The 6,432-nt window shown below is 36.8% G+C and overlaps 1 long non-coding RNA gene across 1 annotated transcript; it reads left to right on the top strand.

The window, feature by feature from the left end:
- Nucleotides 422–5,716, top strand: LOC110264916. Its single transcript, XR_002351267.1, has 3 exons — nt 422–2,112; nt 2,416–2,582; nt 2,927–5,716. It is a non-coding gene; the product is annotated as an uncharacterized LOC110264916 (long non-coding RNA).

The following is a 6,432-nucleotide window of genomic DNA, read 5'->3' as shown; positions in this document are numbered from 1 at the left end:
TACCAAATTAATTACTTAATGGTAAACCTATCTAACCTTGAGGGTACCCAGAGAACGGAGAAGAACAGAGCTGGGTCACGGCGAGAAAAGGCGGACGGCGGAACCGCGGATGGCGGAACAGAGCAGTGGCGCGACGCGCTTGTGGTGGTGGTGGCAGCTACGAAACTGCAGTGCCAGTTGCCTGCTCCGGTGCGGCGGTGCCGGCTGGCGGCTGCGGGCGAAGGAGAAAAGGATTCGTGAATCATGACGGTGCTCTGGATCGGGATTTTGAGAATCAAAAGTTAAGAATTAAGGTTTTGTGAGATTTGGATTTTAATCTGGATCCGGATCCGGATTAAAACCGTTTAAATGGATTGGACTTAAAACCAAATTATAAAATAAATTTGGTTTGGTTTGGATTTTTTTTTTTTGTTTAAAACTGGTTTTTTTTTTTAAAGGTTTGGTTTGGATTTGGTTTAAAATCCAAATTTTGGATTTTTTTTGCCCACCCCTACATAAGACCTCCTTTGGCACCATATCGTACGCTTTTTCCAAATTAATAAACACCATATATAGATCCCGTTTATTACTATAATACCTCTCCGTCATCCTTCTTAACAGGTATATCGTTTCGGTCTTATGGCGGAATTGCCATAATTTACAGCATCAGAATTAATTACATAATCTTCCCTTGTCATTGCAACGACTCCCTCCTTTAATTTCTCTCCCAAAGATTTTGTTCCAATCAAATCTTTCTCGTTTTGGTTTGCCAAAATTTCCTGTTTGGGATTATTCTGGTCAACAATCCCCCACCTCCCTCTTGGTGGTTTTGGCAACCCATAACCATCTTTGACAGCACATTTCCATTGCATCACTAAGCATCTTCGGGCACCCATCCACTTTGTGTTCATATCTCCCACAATGGAAACAAATTTGATGGAGTCCTCCATACTCCAATCTGAATTCTTTTCCCAATGCTGAAAATGAAGGAACCAACTTTTTCCTTAGGTCAACTTCCACGCAAATGTGTGCAAATTTTTCTCTAAAGTGTATGAAAGTAAGTTCGTCCACCCTTAGCTTTGTGACTATCGTTTTACCCACATTTCGAAGGAAGTACTTATTATATAATTTCACCAGAAAATTAGGGATCTTAACCCATACTACAACCTTCTGTACTTCAATCTCCTGTGGGGTAAGCAATGGCTTCCATCTCTAGACTAACATGTAGTGATTTGCAATGATCCATGGACCTTTGAAGAATGCATGCGTGTAACCTTCTTGGTTAAAGAACCAAACCAGACAAAATTTCATCAAGATCCATAACGCGGACAACTTCCTTCCTAGTCCATCTCCTACTAATCCATTTTTCCATGGTCAGTAGGTTAAACTTCTTTTCGAAAGATTTAATTATAAGAGCTTGTTTCCAAGTCTACACCATTCATCATATTCCTCAAGTGAGACGTCTAGGATTGTATTTGGATTGAAGGGAGTTTGGTTCTTTTCTCCGTGATTCATAAGCTCTTTATCGGAATCTTTAACCACCATCTCAACAATTTGTTTAAGATTCAGCTTTCCAAGCCCATCATCTAGCAATCTGTCCTTATAGGACGTCTTAAGCTCCTTCGAAACAACAGCATCGGACTCTAAATTGTTCTTGAACGTGGGTATAGCATCTAGGGGTGGGCAAAAAAAAATCCAAAATTTGGATTTTAAACCAAATCCAAACCAAACCTTTAAAAAAAACCAGTTTTAAACAAAAAAAAAATCCAAACCAAACCAAATTTATTTTATAATTTGGTTTTAAGTCCAATCCATTTAAACGGTTTTAATCCGGATCTGGATCCAGATCCAGATTAAAATCCAAATCTCACAAAACCCTAATTCTTAACTTTTGATTCTCAAAATCCCGATCCAGAGCACCGTCATGATTCACGAATCCTTTTCTCCTTCGCCCGCAGCCGCCAGCCAGCACCGCCGCACCGGAGCAGGCAACTGGCACTGCAGTTTCGTAGCTGCCACCACCACCACAAGCGCGTCGCACCACTGCTCTGTTCCGCCATCCGCGGTTCCGCCGTCCGCCTTTTCTCGCCGTGACCCAGCTCTGTTCTTCTCCGTTCTCTGGGTACCCTCAAGGTTAGATAGGTTTACCATTAAGTAATTAATTTGGTAGATTGAAATGTTGTGAAGCAACAGAGAAGAACCACAGAGTGAATCTATTATCTGAGAAAATGAATTGAGTGGTAGATAGGGATTTACTACATTTGTGATTATATAGTTGAAATTGCCAAAGGTGCTTCCATGTTCTTTTCTGTTCTGTTCCATTCCATCAATTTGAAAAACTGAACAAGGTTTGATTGCTTATGCTGTTATGCCTATCAAGTGTTTGTGTTAATGCCATTTTTATTTTGGGGTTTTTTTTTTTTTTTTTTTTTGCAGCAAGGTTGTGTGGTTGTCCTTTGGTCAAGTGTTGACGGTGATTTCTTAGATGTAGAAGGCTATCTTGAGGGAAGTTTATAAGAAGAAGAAGTACACGTCAAGCTCTTGATCTCCACCCTAAGAAGTAAGAAGACTAGAGCCATTCGCAGAGGCTCACCAAGCACCAGGTATTTGCTTTGCCTTGTGTTTAAATTTTTTAATTAGCTTTGAATTTTGTTTCTGTTCATTCATCATGCTACTCTGTTGTTGAGACATTGCACCAGGTTTCTAGTTCTAGCATACTGTTAAAGCATATGATATTTCACTTTGCTAATGGTTTATTGCTGAGGATACAACACATCAAAGTTCATTGTTTGTTTACTGGGGAAGGGATGCAAGTATGATTTTATTAGGGAATAGTTTATAGTTGATAGTTGATTTTTAGCAGTATTTTATTCCCTGCCAAAGCTAAACAGAAATATATGGATGCAAATTGCAAAATTTTTAGTAATGGTTAACAATGGATTTCCAGGTTCTTTGTGATTTAAGACCAAGAGAATTATACTAAGAGAAATCAGCTACTAAGAATAAGGGTTAGGGTAGTTAGAAGCTCAATCATATGATATATAAACTAAAATTATGAAGCTGTATTGGTTGAGTTTGTGTTGCTGGATTTGTGCTTGATTATGTTATGGCGAATGTTTAATTGATCTTTTGAATATGTGATTTTATCTATATATATGCTTTTGTAGTTTTGCCTTTTGTTGTTGTTCATTATTTTTTTTATTTATTTGTGTTTGCTTTAAAAATATAATTGAACCTTGAAGATTATTTTACTATCCGTGAAAGATGTTGTCAGAAGTTCTAGCTTTTTTGAAGTTCTTTCATTTCTCTATCTAAATCATGTTGATGATGTATCAAAAAGATTGGCTGGCTGCTGGAGCAGATCACAAAATTATTTTTAAAGAAGTACATGTTTACTTTGCAAAGTACATACCCTTTATTCTTCTTAACTGAAGGAGGATGTGAACTTTATGTAGATGTGAGAAGAAATTCATTAGAGGAGGCTCTAAAATCTTTGCATAGAACATAGATTGCAAGGAATAGTCTTTGAAGTTAAAGAAATTAAATATTTACTTATTTAGAAATCCTGAAGCTGTAAGCTAAGAAAGAAATTAAATATTCTCTTAGAAGTTTTTGCTTAGATATATTTGCATTGCAAATTGCACTACTATTTCATGTATTTGAGAAAAATATGTCCAGTTATTATGAATGTTGGCAAGATATAACGCTCTTAGAAGTAACATATTCCTGAATTGTAAAACTTTATTTTGTATTGTGATGTGATAGAAAAATGTGGCTGTTTTTTGGTTTTTTTCTTAGATTTTGTACAAAACAATTTATTTATTGTCTTTACTTTTGTGTTCTGATTTAAGCTTGAATTTGGATTATGCAAATGAGTTTTAAATTTGATCATTAATAATGTTTTAAATTTAGATATACTAGGCTGCATATCCCTAAAGAAATTTATGAGTTATAAATAACGCTTCCCCTTTTGAAAAATGGTGCCTTGTGCAGAAAGAAACTGAATTCTGATTCTGCAGCAGTAGATTCTTGAGTACATAACTCTCAATTTATATGAATTTTTTATTTAAACACTGCTGCTGTCTTGCAAGATATATGAACATGCATTAGTTTATGAATCATGTTGAAGTTTTATTGGTTTTAAAACTGAATTTTTAGTTAAAAAATCTGGTTTTAAAATTGGATTTTATAAAAAAAAAAAACCGGATTTTAGATTTGGATTTTAAGAAAATGGATTTAAAACCGGTTTTATATGTAAAACTGGATTAAAAACCGGTTTTATATGTAAAATTGGATTTAAAACCGGTTTATAAATAAAACTGGATTTAAATTCTAAAATCGGTTTAAAACCGGTTTTTGTTTTTCCAAACCGGTTTAAAACCGGTTTCTCTCTTCAATCCAGTTCTGGTTTGGTTTCATGAACCATAAAACTGGTTCTGAAATGGATCCAGTTTGGATTTATAAAAATCCAAACCATGCCCAGCCCTAGTCTTATGGAAGGTTTTAGAAAAGAAGAGAGTAAGGAGCGCATATATTCGTGCAATTAAAGACATGTATGATGGGGCCACAACTAGTGTGAAGACTCAAGGTGGTGTGACAGAGGAATTTTCTATTGGTATAGAATTACACCAAGGATCATTCTTATGTCCATACCTTTTCACATTAGTCTTGGAAGTACTCATAGAGCACATCCAAGAGCCTGTGCCATGTGCATGTTTTTTGCCCATGATATCGTCATTATGAGAGAGTCAAGGGAAGACATAAAAAAGAAGTTGGACTTATGAAGAGAAGCTCTAGAAGTGTATGGTATGCGCATAAACTGTAGCAAGACGGAATATATACAATGTAAGTTCAATCTGAGGAGGGAAAACCCCAATATAGAGGTGAAGATTGGAGAAAACATCCTACGAAAAGTTAAAAGTTTTAAGTATCTTGGATACATCATTCAGGATAATGTAGAGATTGAACAGGATGTAAATCATAGGATCCAAGCAGGTTGATCAAAATGGCGTTGGTTTTATATGTGAAAAAATAGTGCATTTCAAACTTAAAGGTAAATTATATCGCACTGTATAAGACCGGCTATGCTTTATGGTATGAAGTGTTGGGCGGCCAAAGGGGAACACGAACATAAGCTAACTGTGGCAAAGATGAAGATATTGAGATGGATGAGTGGTCATACGCGATTGGATAAAATAAGGAACGAAGATATAAGGGAGAAAGTTGGAGTAACACCCATTGTGAAAAAATGGTAGAATTGCCTCGGGTGGTTTGGATATGTGAGAAGAAGACCAACAGAACACCCAGTTAGGAGGGTGGATGAGATGGAAGATGGATAAGGAGTGAAAGGCAGAGGAAGACCTAAGAAGACTATCTATGAGGTGATCAAACGAGATCTACATGTAAACGGTCTCTCTGTAGACATGATACATGATAGAGTTCAATAGCGTCGTTTGATTCATGTAGTCGACCCACCTAGTGGAACAAGATTTTGTTGTTATTGTTGTTGTTGGTGGTAGTGGTGGTGGTAGTGATGGTGTTGCTGTTGTTGTTGGTATTGCTTTTGCTGTTGCTGCTATAAATTTTGGCAATTCCATTAAAGATTCGGGATGAGTCCATTTGGACCTTGGATGGTGGGAAAAAACCCCAAAGGAGAAACAAGCAAGGATTAGAGAATCATATCGCAAATAATAAGGAAGGAAATTTTTCTACCCGTTTTGAGGCTCTAAGACGGGATGAAAAAAAATCAGAAAAGTGTGGATACCAATGAAGAGGGGGAACAACCGAGCCTTGCTAGCCAAGATCAAAGAAAAGAAATTAATGCTAGAGTAAGCCGGTTTCATGAGAAGCCAGAAAATCAACAGAGGATCAACAAAGCCCCACCAAGACTCAAAGTGCCAAACAACAATACCAAAGCAAAGAATATTAAAACAAGCAAGAAACAAAGCTTAGCACAACCCAAGTCGGGCAGAACTTCGCAGCAACACCAAGAAGCCAACAACTCGGATCAAGTAATAGATAACCAGGGAAATAGGATAAAAAAGGATGACAGTCATCAAGCTTATTGGAATCAATTCCATAGGCTTGGCAAGAAAATTTATAAGAATCACTAACAAAGAAATTTCATCCCTACAGATGGCTCTTTGGATCCTCTGGCAATCTCTCTTATAACTAAGATCATGGGAGGAAGCATCCAAGAGAACAATAGTGGCAAGTTCAAAGATAAACCACTTGAGCCAAAAGGTGCTACTGCTAGTCTAGATCATAATAGAGGAGACATGAAAGGTTTAAAGGCGGGTTCCCAAAGTGAAAACGATGCCCAGGATGATTCGATTGTACAACCTATGGAAGCATAATTTTCCTTAGAACAGGGAGTTCTTTTTCTCTATGATGTTTTTTATTTATTTCCTTTATGCTTTAATAATGAAAATCATTGTTTGAAATTGTCGAAGC

The sequence above is a fragment of the Arachis ipaensis genome, chromosome B07 (genome assembly GCF_000816755.2).
Source record: "Arachis ipaensis cultivar K30076 chromosome B07, Araip1.1, whole genome shotgun sequence".
NCBI classification, from domain to species: Eukaryota; Viridiplantae; Streptophyta; class Magnoliopsida; order Fabales; family Fabaceae; genus Arachis; species Arachis ipaensis.
Note: the sequence above shows the minus strand (reverse complement) of the source record. Positions and strands in the feature narration are given on the sequence as shown.